Consider the following 21,422-nt stretch of genomic DNA (forward strand, 5'->3'; position numbering starts at 1 on the left):
TTGCTCAAAAATGGCTGCTCCTTTTGACAGTGCAGGGCATTTTCAAGCTCAAAGACAATTCCAGCTAGTGACCCACATTTTCCTACATGTGAGAGCACCAAGTTAGCACCTCTTTCGGCAAGAAATACAGGTGGCTGGGTATATTCTCAAGAGTGCATGCCATAATTTTTAGAGAGGCATTTGAATTTGCAAAATGGTACTGTAATGACTGTAACTCCAGCAACTGGACCAGATGGTAGTTGAGTTGATGAATTATTTCCTTGCCACATTGTCAGGTATGGATATTTGACAATGCGATGGGACAGGAGGAGAAAACGGAGTATACTTAGCAGTACATGATGATGATATAAATCATGTATTACTTGAGTATGATGTCTGGCTGGCAGAGAACAGTTTTAGTATTGCTCATATTGCTGAACAGTTTGCTTTTCTCATGTGTGCAGTTGATGCCTTTTCAGGTGTTGAGGCAGAGCTGTAGTTCCTAGCTGAATTGGATGATTTTCATCCTGCAGAGCCTGCACATTGCAAAAAGACTAATCAGCCGGCAACAGGGAAAAGAATTCAGACAACTGAGATGACCGAATAAAAAGACTCACTACCACCATGAACAGAGCTTTCAGGTGCTGTTGAGCCTCCTGCACCTACAACAGTTACTTTATCACTTTCTCACAAATGGCTGCAAAAGAAACAGATATGAACATCACAGATCTTTTGGCTGGATGTAAGATCCTCTCTTTATTGTTGATGCCACCACCGTCCTATGTAGACATCACCTCTTCACCCCAATCTGGTTCCAGTGTCCTGTTCACCAATCAACATCATCATCCTTGACTCAACTGATAGTTGTCTCAGTGTAAAATATTCCCACCTCTGGATTTCCCTTGACTTAGAGAGCCACAAACACATCTACTGCCACTGTCAGTGCCACTACTAGCACCACCACCAACACAGCTAGACGTTCGACTCATGTCATTCACCTCATCCACTTTCATCTCATTCAAGTCCAAATGCTTACTGTTCTATTTCAACAAATCAAATGGAAGTAGATCTGAAATTAGCATCCAGAGTTCTGTGGCTTAGGAAACTAGAGAGGTCATTGGTGGAATTAAAAGTCCACAATCAAAATGATTAACTGTTATGGCTGTAGAGAAGGAGGAATATGTGGAACACTGACTCAAACTAACAATGTCAGAGGTTACATCATTCTACTGTGACGAAAATCCAGAATGACCTCTGCTTTGTTCTGTTGCATTTATAATAAAGATAAAAGAAAAAAATATTTTATATTTAGATAAGTCATGTCTAACCAACATGTTGGGTTTCTGTGAAGAGGTAAGTGCAAATCTGGATGTTGGTAATGCAGTTGATGTGATTTATCTCGACTTTGCAAAGGCATTTGATAATGTTCCACATAACAGACTTATACTGAAGCTCCAGAAGCACCGACTAGGGGAAACTACAGTATGTGCAGATAGGAAAGGAATTGGCTAAATGACAAGAAACAAAGAGTTGTCATAAATGGTACGTTCTTTAAATGGGATATAGTCAGCAGTGGGGACCACAGGGATCTGTACTGGGTGCAGTAGGGACTGCAGTGATCTGTACTGGGAACAATGGGGGACCACAGGGATCTGTTCTAGGACCAATTCTTTTTAATCTCTTTATTATTGACCTACCTTGTTGATAGTATTGAGAGTAAAGTGTCAGTCTTTGCTGACGTCACCAAACTATGTAGGATACTAAAATCTGACCTTGACATTACAGTATTGCAAAACGATCTGAAGATGTCTGAATGGGCAAACACTTGGCAAATGAGGTTTAATGTTGACAAATGTAAACTTAGCACCTAGGACGGAGTAATCCTACTGCTGTTGTGACAGGGTCACCGGCACAGTGTATGAAGGGATATATGTGTCACTGTGCATATTAGCTTCAGTGCTGTAAAACCAGAATCATTTTCCTACAGTGTGAGGAGACTCCAGACACGTAGGATGCAGTAACAGACTGTACACAGACCAGGGGGGAAAGGGGTTTAATATACAGTTGAAACTCCAAGCAGAGAGAAAACGGAGGGATAATATTCCCTAATACAGCAAAAGGCTAATGGGGATAAGTGAAGGAACAGAGACAAGTAAAGCCGACAATACAATAAAATATAACATCACTCAGGCGTCAGTCATGGTTGAACTTCTGTCTGTGACTGGTGCTGCCTAGATTGTGTCACAGTGGGGGTCTGTCACAATTCTAAGGTAAATGATGTAGTATCTTTTGACGCTGGCGGTGTCCTCCCTTGGTCCTGACGATGGTGGCGAATCCTCGGGATCCTGATGTGGGTCTTGGGTCCAGCAGATGAGGTGATGAAGAGGGATACGTCCTTATCCTCAGCGGTGAGTGTCCCAACACTACGGAGATTTGCAGCACTGCCCAAACACAGTTTACAATGGGCAGCCCAGTTTGCTGTGTGCCAAATCGACACACGCCTAAGTCCCGTTCACAGACCTTGTCTCTCACAGTCAGTACTGTCAGCGGGGGCAGCGGGCGCAGCGGGCGCAGCTGTGGCAGCGTTGTCAGCTGTGTCAGTAGTCTCAGCGAGGGCAGTGACATCGGCTGGGACAACATTGTCTGAGCGGTACTCAGTCGACGGTCTCCTGTCAAAGCGCTCTGCCGTCCCAGGATCTGCTCTGCTCTGCCCAGTCGCCTCTCAGCTGATTTTACCTCACAGGCGTCCCGCGCTTCGGAAGTTCCTGCCCAAACTGTCTGGTCACTCGCGCACTGCAGCTCTGTCTGCTTAGCCACACCCCCTTTTCTCAAACACAGTTTGGAATCTCAAGTTTTCTACCCTGCAATATAGGTGACAGCCTCAACGGTTCCGGACCCTTCGACATGCCTAGTTAGTTCCTTCCCCTTACACCAGCACGCTATGTACTGAGAGGGTTAAGTTATGTTATGGGCTGGTTTTAGTGAACCTTCATAGAGCGTGTGGGAGGAGGTCCACTGTATCTCCACCTGCAGAGTCCTGACAGGACCTGTGTGAGGTCAAGTCATGCGATCATCACGAGTTGTTAAATACCTGGACATGAGAGTCAGTCTCAGTGGAGTATTGGGGAGAGGTAGAACTCCCATGTGGCTCCCGTAGGAGCTAAGGACGCTGTGTAGGTGAAGCCTGCAGGGAAAGGACTCTGATGGACTTTATCTTTGTTTTGTTTTACCTTTGTGCCAGAAAGGCTCTGTTTGTTTTGCTGAACCCTGCTGCAGTTTATTCTCTCTATAACAAACCAGCAAGTGAACTACTACCAGAACTGTTCCTGTGTCAACCTCGAGAAGCAGCTGAGTGAATCAACCCATCACACTATATACATTAAATGGGAGTATACTCGGGACTACAGAACAGAAGTATTTGGGTAGTCTGGTTACAAGTAAGCTGAGCAGCAACAGCTGAAAAAGCAAACAAGATTTTAGGATGTATAAAAAGAGAGATAAAAAGCCACGATCACAACGTATTATTAACACTTTATAAATCACTGGTGAGGCCACATCTAGAATATGGGATCCAGATTTGGGCTCCATATTTTAAATAGGAAATTTAGAAGTTAGAGTCAGTTGAAAGGCAGGTGAAAGATTGGAAACATTGGGCTATAAATATTTGCATGGTCAGTACAAAGGATGGGCACAAGACTTATTCCTTCAAAGGACCGTACTAAGGGTGGAAGAAAGGCGATTACCGCAGCTAAATAGAAAAGGGTTCTTTACAGTTAGAGCAGTCAAACTGTGGAATGCCTTACCACAAGAGGTAGTAATGGCAGACACTACAATAGCTTTTAAAAATGGAATGGATGATTTCCTTAGAACACATAACATATATTTTTTTAAGAATCCAATTGTTTAACATCTGTTTGTGGTTATGGTTTGAGATGCAGTGAAAGCAGTTAAATGTGAGCTGAACCTTAGGGCTGGACTTCAATGTGAAGTATATATTTGCTAGCAGTAAAAACTTACTTGAACACATTATTTCATTTAGTAATATATCCTTGAAATAAGTTTTTCTGTACAGAGGTCTTAGACCTGAAACGCTGATAACATATAAGTGCACATAAGTTGGATGATACAAAACTGTTCTACCAGGGTTGACCAATAAAATCTTTAATGCCGCAATTAAGGTCAGACTTGAAAGCTCACCTGTGTTCAAAAGATCCATTTTAATAATCTGTGAGCAATAATAATACTGAACGCCAAACTATCTGTATTCTGCTTAAGAGTCTGAGAGCCAGTCTGAATCCCTCCAATCGATAAGACACTTCATGAATATAGCTTAGTTCGGCAATATTTGATATGTAACCTACATATTTGATAAATGTTGGGAAAATAAATGGAGTGTATATGCATAAAACATACAGAAAAGAAATAATAAAGTTAACATAGTTGATTATTCTGTATCTTTATTTCATTCTCATATAATGCATTGGTTCACAGTATGAGACAACATGGCCAATGGCAGCTGAAGGGAATGATCAGTGCAGCTACATTTTAAAATGGGTAGAGTCTCATGAGACAACACCTTCAAAATCTCTGTAACTGTGAAAATAAAGGTGTCTCATTAGACTCTACCCATTTTAAAACGTGGCTGTAGTGTAAGACCTATGGAGAAAGTATCCACTCAACCTTTGCTCCATCAGAAGTAATATGACTCATGGCAATCTGGATGCAACAAGCGAGAGTACATGGAAAAGTTGTCAGGAGACAGCTTGGTGTAAAGCCAGTAGAACCACAGAAATCAGGTGACAGATCTAATGTATTAAACCAAAACATAATCGAGTATCAGATGTGGCAGATGTCTCTTTTAAAAAGGCCACCTGGGTGATGTAAGAGAGAGAGAAAGACAAAGGTTTGCAACCAGTCGATTTAGTCTTTGAAGGATGCAGCCAGGCACTGTAGTGTAGGTGAGGGAATTTGAGGTGTCTATAATTGTGGGGTGCACTTATATAGTGTTGGAGAGCTCCTGTAATCTAAGGCGGGAATAAAAGAGTCACTAAACAATGTAAGCCAGCATGGTGTACTGCGCATTCTTGTGTGACTACCACCTTATACAAGATGTATCTGTATGCATTCATAAAGCTAAACGACCACCACCCTCATGGCTGATAGCTGTGTGAGTGGTTCATTAATATTTTGCAACTGTGTTATCTCCGACTTTAATCACAGGGGTCTGCAGCACATTATTATTGGGACCAGGTATTGGTAAATATGGCTGTTTTTTTTCCTGGAATGTTGAACTAGGCAGTCCCCAATGGAAGAAAGAGAGGCTTGGGCACACGGCAGGATTTTCAGTGATCTTCCACGCTTAGCCTGAGCAGGAGCAAAGAGAGTAATAAAGAGAGTTTAATTAAATTCTGTTAACCTACCACCACTTGGTTTCTGTGTAATATTATGTATCATACTGTGTGTAGATATGCAGTGGGTTTGGAAAGTATTCAGACCCCTTTCAATTTTTCACTCTTTGTTTCATTGCAGCCATTTGGTAAATGCTAAAAAAGTTCTTTTTTTTCTCATTATTGTACACTCTGCACCCCATTTTGACTGATAAAAACCAGAAATGTAGACATGTTTGCAAATTTATTAAAAAAGAAAAACTGAAATATCACATGGTCATAAGTATTCAGACCCTTTCCTCAGTATTCAGTAGAAGCCCCCTTTTGAGCTAGTACAGCCAAGAGTCTTCTTGGGAATGATGCAACAAGTTTTTCACACCTGGATTTGGGCATCCTCTGCCATTCTTCCTTGCAGATCCTCTCCAGGTCCGTCAGGTTGGATGGTGAACGTTGGTGGACAGCCATTTTCAGGTCTCTCCAGAGATGCTCAGTTGGGTTTAGGTCAGGGCTTTGAAAACCTGTGGAATGTAATCAAGAGGATGATAGATAGTCACAAGCCATCAAACAAAGAAGAACTGCTTAAATTTTTGCCCCAGTGGGAAAGTCTGGTGGGAAGCATGCCAAGACAAATGAAAGCTTTTTTTAAAAAAATCATTAGTATTGTTATATCTAAATGATATTGAACTTGTTTTATTTTCATTATTTGAGGTCTAAAAGCAATGTTTTTTTAAATTTTGACTATTTCTCCTTTTCATCAAAAAAAAACAAAATTTATTGCTTGGAAATACAAGTATACAAGTTGTCAGGCGTTTGTATACTAAAAGAACATTTACCTTTTACTCACAAATATACCTATAAAGAGAAAAATCAGACAAACTGAGCATTTGGATGTGGTCTCATAATTTTTGCCAGAGCTGTATATATATATATATATATATATATATACACACACACACACACACACCACACAGGTGCTTCTCACAAAATTAGAATATCATCAGAAAGTTAATTTATTTCAGTTCTTCAATACAAAAAGTGAAACTCATATATTACATAGAGTCATTACAAACAGAGTGATCTATTTCAAGTGTTTATTTCTGTTAATATTGATGATTATGGCTTACAGCCAATGAAAACCCAAAAGTCAATATCTCAGTAAATTGGAATACTTTATAACACCAGCTTGAAAAAATGATTTTAAAATGGGAATTAAAAGAGTGTATGGAACCAAGTACATGTCAGATCAGTAGAATTCTTAAACTAAAAATTGTATATTTCTTCCACATTTTTAAATACTGAGTAGTATTGGATTGTTCCAGACTCATAGGGTATTAAAATTATTTCAATAGTGTTTAGAAAAATGTGCGTAAATTACAGCAGCCAAATTAAAATAGAATAAATAATGACTTCTGATTACTTAGGTTCAGATCTCCCTTAATTATTCAAGTTCAGAAGCCAGCATTCTCAAAGCCAGGAGCCTGCTTCATGAATTCACACTAGATGAACTTGCCTTTAGCACCTCTAATTATAATAGATGTCTCTGACACTGAATGCATTCATCTTCTTAGTGGGATGAAAAACAAAATGAAGGAAATCTAAACTCGGCTGGGCATTTTTTTTTAGACTGGACCACATGATAAATGCGTGATAAATCTGGAAAGAACAACATGATGCTATCCATGGTGCTGAAACATTATTACCTTCATACTGATAACATTTGTACGTTATTCCCACATGTTCCTCTAGAAAAAAAACGCGCTGTGTCCTGGGAGTTGGGTGGAGAAATGTAGATTGGCAGCATGACTATATGTCACCTTCAATTTCCATCCACTGTACATGGATCCCTGAGGCAGATACTAGCTGTTGTACACACAGCTTTGGAATTGCATTATGGTAGGACTTGCAGATAATGCTACAGAATGACTTTTGTTTTGACCTCAACATTGAGAAGCTGAATAAATGTTCTCCATGATACAAGAGAATAAGTCAACACTGAAAATTCACAATTATTCAGCATAGTATCTTATAACAAATTATTACACGGTGCACAGCATTTGGATTTTATGCACTCAATTTAGAATCATAGAATCCTAGAATGTTTGAGTTGTAAGGGACCTCCAAAGTCAATGTGTCCAATCCCGTGCTCAATGCAGGATTCCCTAAGCCATCTCAGACAGATGTCTGTCCTGCTTCTGTTTGAAGAATTCCATTGAAGGAGAACTCGCCACCTCTCGTGGGAGCCTGTTCTACTCATTGATCACATTCAGTGTCAAAACGTTTTTTCTAATATCTAATCTGTATCTTCTCTGTTTCAGTTTAATTCCATTGTTTCTCGTGTTTCCATGTGCAAATGAGAATAAGGATGATCCCTCTACACTGTGACATCCCTTCAAATATTTGTAGACCGCTATTAAGTCTCCCCTTAGCCTTCTTTTTTGCAAGCTAAACATTCCTAGATCCTTTAATCGCTCCTCATATGACATACTTTGCAGTCTGCTCACCATCCTGGTAGCTAGCTCTTCTCTGAACTTGCTCCAGCTTTTCAATGTCTTTTTTAAAATGTGGTGCCCAGAACTGGACACAGTATTCAAAATGAGGTCTGACCCAGGAGGAGTAAAGGGGATAGCTACTTCATGTGATCTAGACTCTATGCTTCTCTAACCCCTTCATGACCTGAGGTATTTTCGTTTTTGCATTTTTGTTTTTTGCTCCCCTTCTTCCCAGAGCCATAATTTTTTTTTTTTTTTTTGGTCAAAATGGCCATGTGAGGGCTTGTTTTTTGTGGGACAAGTTGTACTTTTGAATGACACCATTTGTTTTAACATACCATCTACTGGAAAAAAGTTAAATTCCACAGTTGTTTTTTACCATGTTCACTAAATGCTAAAACTGACCTGCCATTATAATTCTCCAGATCATTGTGAGTTCATAGACACCAAACATGTATAGGTTCTTTTTTATTTAAGTGGTGAAAAAAATCCAAACTTTGGTTAACAAAAAATGGCGCCATTTTCCGAAACCTGTAGCATCTCCATTTTTCATCATCTAGGCCTGGGTGAGGGCTTAATTTTTGTGTGCCAAGCTAATGTTTTTAGTAATACAATTTTGGTGCAATGTAGTGGCGACCAAAAAACTTAATTCTGGCATTTTACATTTTTTTCTTGTTATGCCGTTTACCATTCGGGTTAATTCTTATTTTATATTGATAGATCGGGCGATTCTGAATGCAGCGATACCAAATATGTGTATTGATTTTTTTATTGTTTTATTTTGAATGGGGTGAAAGTGGGGTGATTTGAACTTTTATATTTTTGTTATTTTTTTATTATTTTAAAAATAAAAAACTTTTTTTTACTTTTTGCTTGCTTCAATAGTCCCCATGGGAGACTAAAAGCTGCAGTTGTCTGATTGGTTCTGCTACACACAGGCGATGATCAGATCGCCTGTATCAGAAATGCTCACTTGTTATGAGCGCCGACCAACGGGAGGTGCTCAAAGCAATCCGGCTATGACAACCATAGCGGTCTGCTGGAAACATATGGTTGTCATACCAACCCATCGGTAACCCCCATTCACGTGATGGGGTCACTGTTGGGCAGAATTTCCCGTGTACTTACAAGAGCGAGTTAAATGCTGCTGTCAGAGACAGCGGCATTTAACAAGTTAACAGCCACGCGTGGATCGCGATTCCACCAGCAGCTGTTAGAGGCACATGTCAGCTTTTCAAAACAGCTCATTTGTGCCAGGAAAGATGCGGGCTCAGCGCCTGAGCCCAGATCAAAGGGAGGGATTCCAACCTGGGCGTACTATTACACCCAATGTCGGAAAGGGGTTAATACATCTTAGAACTGTGTTTGCTCTTTTTGCTGCTGCATATCACTGTTGATTCATGTGTAGTCTGTGATCTATCAGTATACTCAAGTCTTTTGCACACATGCTGTTGCTTAGCTCTATTCCTTCCATTCTGTAAATGTAATTTTCATTTTCTTGTCCAGATGTAGAATCTTGAATATCTCTTTGTTAAATACCATTCTAATAGTTGCTGCCCATTGTTCAAGCTTATCTAGATCCTTCTGAATCCTTTCTCTGCCTTCTCTAGCGTTAGCTATCCATCCCTCCTAGCTTTGCATCGTCTGCAAATTTGATTAGTTTACCTTCAGTTCCCTTATCTAGATCATTTATAAAAATGTTGAACAACACTGGGGCCAGAACAGAGCCTTATGGTACCCCACTTAAAACACTCTTCCAATTAGATGTGCAACCATTTATCACCACTCTTTGAGTACGATCACTGAGCTAGTTATTAATCCACCTAACAGTGGAATTATCAATCCCATATTTGTTCATTTTTTAAATATAGTATGAGATACTTTATCAAATGCTTTGTTGTAGTCAAGATATACTATATCTACCGTATTTCTCTGATCCACCCAGTCAGTGATTCCATCTTAAAAAAACAGATTAGTCTGGCATGACTTGTTTGCTACAAACCCATGCTGACTCTTGTTAATTACTGCATTCTTAATGAAAGTACAGTACTTACATACATGCGGTTTAATAGTTTGTTCAAAGATCTTTCCCGGTATATATTACTTCTACATCTTATTGTCCTGTAATTGTCCTGTAATTTCCTGGCTCCATCTTCTTTCCTTTTTTGAAGAAATGGACAAAATTTGCCCTTCTCCAATCTTCTGGGACTTGTTCTGTTCGCCAGGATTTTTCAAAGATTCTGGCTAGTGGTTCTGCAATTTCCTCTGCTGTCTCTTTCAGTACCCTAGGATGTAATTCATCTGGACCAGGAGATTTAAATTCATGTAAATTAGCTAAAGTTCTCCCTCAGCATCTCCCTGTTTATTAATAATGCTTTATTAGAGAACACAGATGCAAAATGGGAATTTAAAAGTTTGGTCTTCTCAATATCATTTTTGACCACGTCACCCTTTTCATCCTGTAAAAATCCTATAGCATCTTTCACTTTTCTTTCGCTTTTGACATATCTCCAAAATCCTTTTTTTTATTGCTTTTGGTCTCCCTTGCAAACTTCACTTCATTACTGGCTTTAGCTCTTTTAACGCTTGTTCTGCATTTCCTGCAAACAACATTACACTATTCTTTAGATATGAAAGCCTCTTTCCATTTAATTTTTTTTTTTTCCGTTTAACAAGTGATTAAGTTCTGTGTTCATCCATCTTCGTCTCTTTAAATGCTTCCAATTCTGCGTTTTTTTTGGAATGTGACCGATTGTGCAGTGAGAATTTAATTTAGAAAAATTTCCCCTACTTGGATATTTCTGTCCTTTAGAACATCCAGCCATTGAACCTTTCCTACCCTCTTCTGTGTCTATTAAAATCTGCCTTCCTGAAGTCCAACCTTAAAGTCTAAGTACTCATCATAGGTCTTCCTTCTCTTGTAATCCAAAATTCGAGGATAGCATGATCGCTGCCTCCTAAATTCCCAGCAACCTTTACTTCCTCAACTATTTCCTCCTGTTGGTAAGAATTAGGTTCAAAATGGCTGATCCTCTTGTTCTATCTTCAACCTTTTGAAAGGTAAACATTTTCTGGGCCCATTACTTTTTTAAGGTCCAACTCCACTCAAACCTAAAATTTAGATTTTACATGGATTTATGCAGCTCAGATCCAAGCTGATGTTGGATTATTTCTACAGTACTAACCCAGAGGAACATCGTGATCATCTGGGAACTGTTCACTCTTAGAGCTCATTCAGATGTTTCTCCAGCTTCTCCTTTTTGACAGTCCACAATCAGATGGCATCGAAATGCTGTCCGACTTTTTTCATGGACTCATCGACTTGCATTGCCGATTTTGATCAAACCCTCGGATCAAAATCAGACTTTTCTCCACTCAGTCAGAGAAAAATCACAGACATGAGAATGGCCCAATAAAGTATCACTGAAATGAGTGATATATGTGAAAACCACAGACTGCACTCATACGCAAAAATGTGAATGAGGCCTTAGTAAGAAAAAAATGGCTCTGTATCCCTATCACAGTGATCAAAATAAAAAAAATAGTAAATCAAACCCCCTTTATCACCCCCTTAGTAAGGTAAAAATAATACAATTTAAAATTTTATTTTTTCCATTCTTTGCAATTATGGTTAAGGTTAGGGCTAGGGTTAGGGTTTAGAGCTAGAGTTAGGGTTTGGGCTAGGGTTGGGGTTAGGGTTGGCTAGGGTTAGGGTTGGTGCTAGGGTTGGGTTTAGAGCTAGAGTTAGGGTTTGGGCTAGGGTTGGGGTTAAAGTTGGCTAGGATTAGGGTTGGAGCTAGGGTTAGGCTTGTGTTAGGGTTGGGGTTACTGTTGTGGTGTAGTGGTTACAGTTTTGGTGTTGGGGTTATGCTTGTGTTGGGGTTAGCGTTATGTTGGGGATATGGTTGTTGTGATGAAAAAATACAAATATCGCAGGTGATCCCACCGCTGCCACCAATATGTCACAAACTGCAGGGATTTATGTATATCCCACTTTCCAATTCCGGTTTGGAACTTGCAGCTCTACGGCACCCTCCTTACCCTCAGGTCAGTCATGGAACTGCACCTAGGATAATTAGTCACCAGACGGGTCGCCTGGATGTGTACTGGCTATTAGGCATGCTGCAGCAAGGGAAAGATTACTACTCCCAGCTGCAGCCAGGCAATATGCTTATAAAACCCGTTCCGCCACTGCCAGCTTTACCCAACAAGCCCAGAATACACTTCACTGCCACCAGCTCTGATTTCTTAATTAATAACGGGTCCGGAGCTTACCCAAATTAGTAGCGTAATTCACTTCGGAGGATGTGACAGTACGTTATAGAGCAAGGAGAAACGAAGCTAGTAATTTTATATATTTTACTCCAAAAAAGTAGGCAGTGTTTACAAAAGGTATAAAAAGATATTATAAAGGGAGACAATTGAAATATGTACAGATGAATACAAAATAACAGGGATTAAAAGAAGAGCACTTACAATTGCTTAAGTCATTTCATAGCAGACCATGTGGTGGGGGGAGAAGTGATACATCGCAGTGCATCACAGAGCCTCTCTGCATCAGGTTTCCAGGGCAAAAGCTGTTGCACAATGAGCTTACACTATCTTATACCCCTTGGTCATGACATCACTGAAGGGGATGAGTTATGGAAGCACTCCTCTTTTCTCAGGGGGGCTAACACGTACTAAAAACTCATAAGTATCATATCTCGGGGAGGGAACCTAGTACAGCGACGAACAAAGTATCATCTTACTCAGCATTACGTTGGCGTTCATTTATGCCCAAACTCAAAGTACCTGTATAAATCTGTTAAGTAGGAATCCATTTCTTGGATTCTGCTGAAGCTGGAGTCTAGAAAACTACAGGGTGGGTAGCTCTATTGGAGCACCTTCCAAATATGTAACTTTCATACCTATAACACCAACTGGGGTCAAGATATGCCCTAATATTTAGATCTTACGTGAACAAAGGGCCACCATGCGGTTTTAGAAAGCTGCTCAACCAGTTTTAACTAGCAGAAGGAGGGAAGGTGGACTCACACACTGGAGTCTGCTAATTAACACAATCCTGAGGGAGGGATAGGAGGGGTTTTGTATTGCATGCAGGCGAAGAGAAGGGAGCTAGGGAGAGAGCTCGCAGCCGTGACAGGGGGAAGGGCAGCTTGTCTCACTAAGGTTAGTGAGAAGAAACATCATCGTGACACCTCCCCCTTTTGGACTGCGCTACAGAGGCAGGACCTCTCAGTACTCTTCCCTGCACACCTCGGCAGGTTCGCCTGGCGGGACACCCCATCTGTGTTGCCGTGCTCGGTGCCATTTTTGTGTTTCAAGGTAAAGTCATACTTCTGGAGGGTAAGGCTCCAGCTTAGCAACCTTCTGTTGGTTCCGGACATAGGGTGCAGCCAGCTCAGGGGGTTGTGGTCGATCACCAAGGTGAAGGTGCATCCGTACAAGTAGGGCTGCAAACGTTGCAGTGCTCAGACCATGGCCAGGCACTCCCTCTCGATGGTGGAATAGGCCACTTCCCTCAGCAGAAGCTTCCGGCTCAGGTACAACACGGGGTGCTTTTGGTTCCCCGAGTCAACCTGGCTGAGTACAGCACTGAGGCCAAACTCACTGGCATCAGTCTGTACCAGGAATGGCCGACTGCTGTCAATTGCTTTTATCATGGGAGAGTTGCACAGGGCTGTTTTCAAAGCTCAGAAGGCCACCTCACAGCCATCTGACCAGTTGACTGTTTGGGGTAGCTTCCTGTTGGTGAGGTCCATCAAGGGCTTTGCAAGGCTGCTATAGTTCTGTATGAATCGCCTATAGTACCCTGCAATAGCCAAGAAGGAAATCACCTGTTTCTTGGTCCTGAGGGTGGGCCAGGATGCGATCGCGTCCACTTTCCCAGGCTCTGGCCTCATGGAGTTCCCGCCTACCCGGTGCCCCAGGTAGTGGACCTCTCCCTTGCCCATCTGGCACTTTCCTGGCTTGATGGTCAGACCTGCTTCTTGGACCCACCTGAGCACCTCCTGGAGATGTTGAAGGTATTCCTCCCAGAAGGGACTGAAGACAGCAATATCATCCAGGTTGTTCTGTCTCCGACATAATTAATGACTCTTGAACTGCCTATTTTGATAACATACAATGATTGCTGTATGTATAGAGTGTTCAGACTTCCATAGTTTAATGTTTAGTGTTTTTGGCTCCATCTAGTGGCCAAAGTTATAACTGCATGATATTATGCATTGTGCTTCCTGTATTTTCATTTACTCCAATTCACAAGGTATCCTGGGTAAGTTTGCAAAGTACCATGGTCTATTCCAGCCCCCTTTTTCTCTTCAGTCAGCCATTTCTATCAAGTCTGCATACTGGAAACACCTCATCGCTCTACTCCCCCTGCGTTAGCATCGCCGGTACATGACATGTTCCCTCTATACATCCCTATCCCCTACATTAGTCAGCTTAGATAGTTCCCCCGTTCAGCTAGTAGTGCAGATTGTGTATGCCTATGTATATTGTGTATTCCTATGAACACAGCACTGATTCTATGTATCTGTTCTGTATTGTAGTTTCACCATCTATATACCTATGTTCAATAAACCACATATTCAACTACAGTCTCCCTTATTGGACCCCGGTATAGCGGTTTAGCTGCTTGTTAAGCTATATGAATCCCGTTCATTTAGTGAAGACATGACACAGGTACTCCACCGCTTACTTCTCCAGTCCCTGAAGCAGGTGGTTGACCATTCGCTGGAAAGTGGCAGGGGCATTTTTCATGCCGAAGGGCATGACCGTGGACTCATACAGTCCGAAGGGGGAGATAAAGGCTGACTTCTCCTGTGCCTCGGGGCTCAGGGGAATCTGCCAGTGTCCCCGACTCAGATCCATTTTGGACAGATATTTGGCGCCAGCTAACCACTCATGCAGCTCCTCGATGGGCGGCATTGGGTGCGGTCAGAGACTGTGATGGCGTTGGGCCCCCTGTAGTCCACGCAGAGCCGGGTGGTCTGATCCTTCTTTGGCACGAGAACTACAGGTGAGGCCCACGCGCTTTTGGACCATTGAATTACCCCAGCTGTAACATCTCATTGATCTCCTGGTGCATAACCTCCTGCACCTCGTCAGAGATCCAATAGGGTGTTTGCTGTAGTGGGGCATGATTCCCAGTGTCCACCTTGTGGACCGCTAACTCAGTCCTTCCAGGTCGGTTGGAGAACACGGCCCGGAAAGGTTCCAGCGTGGTCCGCAGCTGCGTCCGCTGGGATTCGAATAGAAAGGCGCTTACCTCCAGCATGTCCAGGAGGGGGTCTTCCTCCCCGTCCTCGGGCAGGTTGCAGACCGGTAGGACGCAGGCTTCACATTCGTGATGAGCCTTCATCATATTGACGTGAAAGGCCTTATGCCTACTCCGTGACCACGTACATGACTGGGTTGAAGTGTTGGTGAACGACGTATGGGCCTTCCCAGGCTGCCTGCAGCTTATCCTTTGGTATGGGGACCAGCACTCACACTTTTTGACCCACCTGGTAGGTCCCTTCCCGGGCATTCTAGTCGTACCAGTGCTTCTGGTCAACTTGAGCCTGAATCATGTTGTCATGCATCAGCTGCGTCAAGGTCTGCATTTTGTCGCAGAAGCGCATGACATACTCCACTATGGATACTTCAGAAGGGTTCGGCTCCTCTTCCCAGGATTCCCTTACCAACCCAAGGGGTCCCCGGACTCACCTGCCATACAGAAGCTCGAAGAGGGAGAACCCCGTCGAGGCCTGCAGAACCTCTCGGTAAGCGAATAGCAGGTGTGGGAGGTACCACTCCCAGTCGCGTCCTTGGGTCTCAACCAGCATGCATAGCATCTGTTTTAGGGTACCGTCGAAGTGCTCACACAAGTCATTGGTCTGTGGGTGATACGCACTTGATACCAGACGCTTCACCTGCATTTTCTTACAGAGAGCCTCCATTAGGCGAGACTTGAATTGGGTCCCTTGATCGGTAAGCATCTCCCTGGGAAATCCTACCCATGAAAAGATGGCCAACAGTGCATCCGCCACCTTATCCGCCCTAGTTGAGGACAGAGCCACAGCCTCCAGATACCGGGTAGCGTAGTCTACCACAGTGAGGATGTATTGCTTTCCAGAGCTGCTGGGCACTGTCAGTGGGCCTACAATGTCCACCGTGATCCTATGGAAAGGCTCCTCTATCACTGGCAAAGGGATCAGGAGAACCTTAAGAGCAGGACCTGCCTTCCTCACTTTTTGGCAGGTGATACAGGATCGACAGTAGTTTGTCTCGTCTGTCCCCTTCTTGGGCCAATAGAGGTGTTGACACAGTCGGGCCTTAGTTTTGCTGAACCCCAAGTGTCCAGCAAGTGGAATCTCATGGGCAATCCACAACAGCTCACCCCTGAATTGATAGGGGATGGCCAGCTGTCTTTCCCTCAACCACTCCTTTTAGGAGTCTCCGGGTACTGTCTCCTGGTACAACCTTCCTCATTCCCAGAACACCCTCTCCTTATCAGTCATGGAGGTTGTCGTATCAGTGAGGTGTCTCAAGTCCTCCAGACTCGCATCTGATTGCAGAGCGGCCTGGAACTCCTGGCTGGACGCAGCCAGAAGTGACGTCAAGGTCCCTTCCTCACTGGGACCCTCTAGGACCTGCTATGGGTCCGTCTCTGGTTCAGGGACTCCTGTGGCGGAGGAGGGTCCGAAAGGCAGGGCGTTACCTGCATTCCGGGCACTCTGACTGCGGGTGACAACGGCTACGTAGGCTGTCTCCCCGGGGATTTCTACAGACCCATCAGCAGGAGCTGCTATGGGTTCTACCTCCCCATCCACCCCCAACACTTCAGGAGCAGTGCTATTTTTGGGCCAGTTACCTTCCTCGGCGGCACTGGTCAGTTGCACGGCATCACCTTCCTCACGGTTCCCATGCATCTCACATTTCCTTTAGCACCATCGCTTGCTCCTGTTAGGGGTTCTTCAGCCATCACACCCCACAGGGTGAGCACTCCTGCACCTGTGGACACATCAACCTTTTCAGAAAAATGGTTAGCAGTTACAGTCTGCATATTTACATTACTATCATCATCATCCCTAGGAGAAAAATGGTTATCAGATGCATCATTACTTGATAAAGCATTTTCATCATCAGCAGCAGCATTAGCATCACCCTTATTATCAGATTGGGGAGGGGTGTCAGGGACGTAATATGCCACCATCCTCCCCAAATCAGTCCCCAATAAAACATCGGTGGGCAAGTTTTCGGTCAACCCTACTTCCTTCACCCTGCTCCCAGCACCCCAATCAATAAAAACCCGGGCCATCAGCAAGGGACAGCGAATGCCCCCAATCGCGGTGACAGTCAGGGTTTTTCCCCGGAATAATCTCTTCAGGAGCCGCCAGTCTGGGTCGGATGAGGGTTCGTTCAGCCCCAGTGTCCTTGAGGCCTCTAGTGAGATGGGCCCTCAGGCGCACTTGCTGCACATTGTCATTGACCCTCCCAACCACACCACCCACCAAAAGAATGGTTGCATTAGGCCCAGAGGCCTTAGCTGGGGGGGTTCTTCTGCTTCTCCGGACATGTGGCGCTGATATGTCCAGTCCGTTTGCAGGAAAACCTGGCGAGGGTCTGATGTAGCCCTGGCGATGGCAAATGGGACAGGGCCACCGGTGTGCCGGCTGGCAGGGGCACTGGGGATGGTTGCAGGCTTACCCCCTTCCAGCTGGCGGTGACTGGCTTCCGCATCTCTGGTTTTCGGTTGGCCCCATAGGTGTTGGCAATCTGCCGCTTTGTCCACATCCTTTGGCTCTCGGTCCATCACGAACTGTCGCACCTCAGCTGGGCAAAGATGTAGGAACTGGTCTTTGATCATCAGGTCCCTCAGCTGCTCAAAGGTAGTTGCTGACATCCTTGGATCCACTGGTCAAAGTGGGTCCAGAGTCCTTGCACCACATCGCTGTAACTGTTGTGTGGGTCACGTTGGAGGTTCCGGAACTTCTTGCTGTATACCTCAAGGGTTAGCTGTTACTTCCTTATCAGGGCCTATTTGATGGCCTCATAATTTCCATATTGTATTCTGCGCCCACTGGGCCCTGGATATGGTCCTGACTCTCTTCCAGTTCCACCAGAGCCACGACTAGCTGTTCTCTGGTTTAATCGGTGGTGTCAATCTGGTTCGACGTGCACAGGAAAATAAGAGTGTCCTTGGACTGCCGCTTATAATAAGCTTCTCCACACTAAAGGCCCTGTCACACTAAGCGAGGTCGCTGCTGAGTCACTAGAACTGTGACGTTATAGCGATCTTACCAGCGAGATCGCTGTGTGTGACAGTGACCAGCGACCAGCCCCCCTGCCGGGTATCGCTGATCGTCCCCGAAATGTCTGGACATTTCTTTGGTCGCTCATGTCCCGCTGAGTCGCTTGTATCGTCACGTTTGACACCTAGCCTAACGACCTCGCTAGCGACTCAGAAGCAAGACAAGGCGGGGATTAGCATTCCCATTTCCATGCCTACCTCGGCTCCGATTGGTGGTCACTACAGCGTCCTGATTGGCGGGCTTCCTTTTAAAGAAGCTAACAAAGTAGCGCTTCAGTTCTTTGTTCCTGACCCGGGTGTGTCCAAGTTGAGATCTTGTTTTTGTCCAACGGCTGCGACTCCATTTTGGATCATCTGCTTTTCCATCTTCGTTGCTTCTCTAGCCAATTAATGGTAGGTATTTTCATTCAGAGCTGAGAGGGCGTGAGAAAGGGAGCGCAATCCACGCCTGTGTAAATACAGCGTCACACAGTACATCCCTCATCGAGGTGTGAATCGTTAATGGAACATGCAATGTGACAGGGTCCCAACGACCACCGACATCGTTACAAAGGTCGCTATGACACGCTAGATCGTTGCTCCGTCGTTGGGTAGATTGGACTGTCTGACATCTCAATAGCGACCACATAGCAATGCGGCAACAATCCCTGTCATGTCGTATCGCTGTCGGGATCGTTATAGCGTCGCTAGGTGTGACGGGACCTTTAGCCATGGTTGCCAAATAAAAGATAGGATAGAAAAACAAAGAGAAGGGAGGGGGTAATCACAAGTACACACAATTGTCTCAGGACTAATAAACACTGAGTCCCTTCTCCAAAACTTTTGCTGCAGGGTCCCCGCAAGAACTGTGAAAGTTTTTAGTGAGAGGAATGATTGCTCAGACTAGATCACTAATGCGCTATTATCCCACTGCTCTGCCACCAAATGTGATGGAAAAATACAAATATCACAGGGGGAATATATTTACAGTTGTGGCCAAAAGTATTGACACCCCTGCAATTCTGTCAGATAATACTCAGTTTCTTCCTGAAAATGATTGCAAACACAAATTCTTTGGTATTATTATCTTCATTTAATTTGTCTTAAATGAAAAAACACAAAAGCGAACCCCTTAAAAAATAAAAATAAAAAACAAAGCAAAAAATAATGCTTTATTATCATACTGCCGAACAAAAAGTGCAATAATGCGCGATCAAAAAGACGGATATAAATAACCATGGTACCACTGAAAACGTCATCTTGTCCCGCAAAAAACGAGCTGCTACACAGCATTATCAGTGAAAAAATAAAAAAGTTATAGCTCGCAGAATAAAGCGATGCAAAAATAATTATTTTTTATATAAAATTGTTTTCATCACATAAAAGCGCCAAAACATAAAAAAAAGACATAAATGAGGTATCGCTGTAATTGTACTGACCCAAAGAATAAAACTGCCTTATCAATTTTATCGCACGCGGAACAATGTAAACGCACCCCCCCAAAAGAAATTCTTAAAATGCTGGTTTTTGTTCACTCTGCATCCCAAAAATCGGAATAAAAAGCAATCAAAAAATGTCACATGCCAGAAAATGGTACCAATAAAAATATCAACTTGTCCCGCAAAAAAATTATAGCTCTCAAAATGTGGTGATGCAAAAACTATTTTTACAATAAAAAACATCTTTTAGCGTATGACAGCTGCCAAACATAAAAACCCGCTATAAATAGTAAATCAAACCCCCCCTTTACCACCCCCTTAGTTAGGGAAAAATAATAGAATTTAAAAAATGTATTTATTTCCATTTTCCCATTAGGGTTAGGGTTAGGGCAAGGGCTAGGGTTAGGGCAAGGGCTAGGAGTGTGTTGGGGTTAGGGTTGGAGTTAGAATTGGGGGTTTCCACTGTTTGGGCACATCAGGAGCTCTCCAGAAGCTCTCCAAACATCAGGAGCTCTCCAAACTCAACATGGCGTCTGATCTCAATTCCAGCCAATTCTGCGTTGAAAAAGTCAAATGGTGCTCCTTCCATTCCAAGCTCTGCCATGCGCCCAAACAGTGGTTTACCCACATATATGGGGTATCAGCCGAATCAGGACAAATTGCAAAACAACTTTTGGGGTCCAATTTCTCCTGTTACCCTTAGGAAAATAAAAAATTGGGGGCAAAAATATCATTTTTGTGGAAAAAAATATGATTTTTTTATTTTCACCCCCGGCCGTTATAAACTTCTGTGAAGCACTTGGGGGTTCAAAGTGCTCACCACACATCTAGATAAGTTCGTTGGGGGGTCTAGTTTCCAAAATGGGGTCACTTGTGGGGAGTTTCAACAGTTTAGGTACATCAGAGGCTCTCCAAACGCATTCCAAAACGTCACTACTTCCCTTTCGCGCCATGACGTGTCCCCATACAATTGTTTTCTCCACATATGGGGTATCAGCGTACTCAGGAAAAATTGGACAACAACTTTTGGGGTCCAATTTCTCCTGGTACCCTTGGGAAAATAAAACAATTGGGGACTAAAAGATCACGTTTGTGGAAAAAATATGATTTTTTTTATTTTCACACCCGGGCGTTATAAACTTCTGTGAAGCCCTTAGAGGTTCAAAGTGCTCACCACACATCTAGATAAGTTCCTTCGGGGGTCTAGTTTCCAAAATGGTTCATCTGTGGGGGGTTTCCCCTGTTTAGGCACATCAGGGGCTCTCCAAACGCGGCATGGTGTCCAATCCCAATTCCAGCCAAAAAAGTCAAATGGCGCTGCTTCCCTTCCGAGCTCTGCCATGCGCCCAAATAGTGGTTTACCCCCACATGTGGGGTATCAGCGTACTCAGGACAAATTGCACAATAACTTTTGGGGTCCTGTTACCCTTGGGAAAATAAAAATTGGGGGTGATCAGATCATTTTTGTGGAAAAAATATGATTTTTTAATTGTACCGCTGTACGTTATAAACTTCTGTGAAGCTCTTGTGGGTTCAAAGGTTTCACCACATATCTAGATAAGTTCCTTGGGGGGTCTAATTTCCAAAATGGGGTCACTTGTGGGGGGTTTCCACTGTTTAGGCACATCAGGGGCTCTCCAAACGTGATATGGCGTCCGATCAGAATTCCAGCCAATTTTGCATTGAAAAAGTCAAACGGCGCTCCTTCACTTCTAAGCTCTGTCATGCACCGAAACAGTGGTTCCCCCCACATATCAGGTATCAAGGTACTCAGTACAAATTGCACAATAACTTTTGCAGTCCAATTTCTTCTGTTACCCTTGGTAAAATAAAAAAAATTGGACCTGAA

General features: G+C 43.5%; 1 long non-coding RNA gene across 1 annotated transcript in view; it reads right to left on the bottom strand.

The window, feature by feature from the left end:
• Positions 1-4,431: 4,431 nt before the first annotated feature.
• LOC141084278 (uncharacterized) overlaps positions 4,432-21,422 on the bottom strand; it is a 275,912-nt gene continuing 258,921 nt past the window's right edge. Inside the window, exons 4-5 of the long non-coding RNA XR_012230966.1 lie at positions 5,746-5,884; positions 4,432-5,343 (exon numbers count right to left, since the gene is read on the bottom strand). This is a non-coding gene — a long non-coding RNA (uncharacterized lncRNA). The remainder of the gene's footprint in view (positions 5,344-5,745; positions 5,885-21,422) is intronic.

This window comes from Dendrobates tinctorius, unplaced genomic scaffold (assembly GCF_039654945.1).
Source record: "Dendrobates tinctorius isolate UK_male_01 unplaced genomic scaffold, ASM3965494v1 ptg000022l, whole genome shotgun sequence".
Lineage (NCBI taxonomy): Eukaryota > Metazoa > Chordata > Amphibia > Anura > Dendrobatidae > Dendrobates > Dendrobates tinctorius.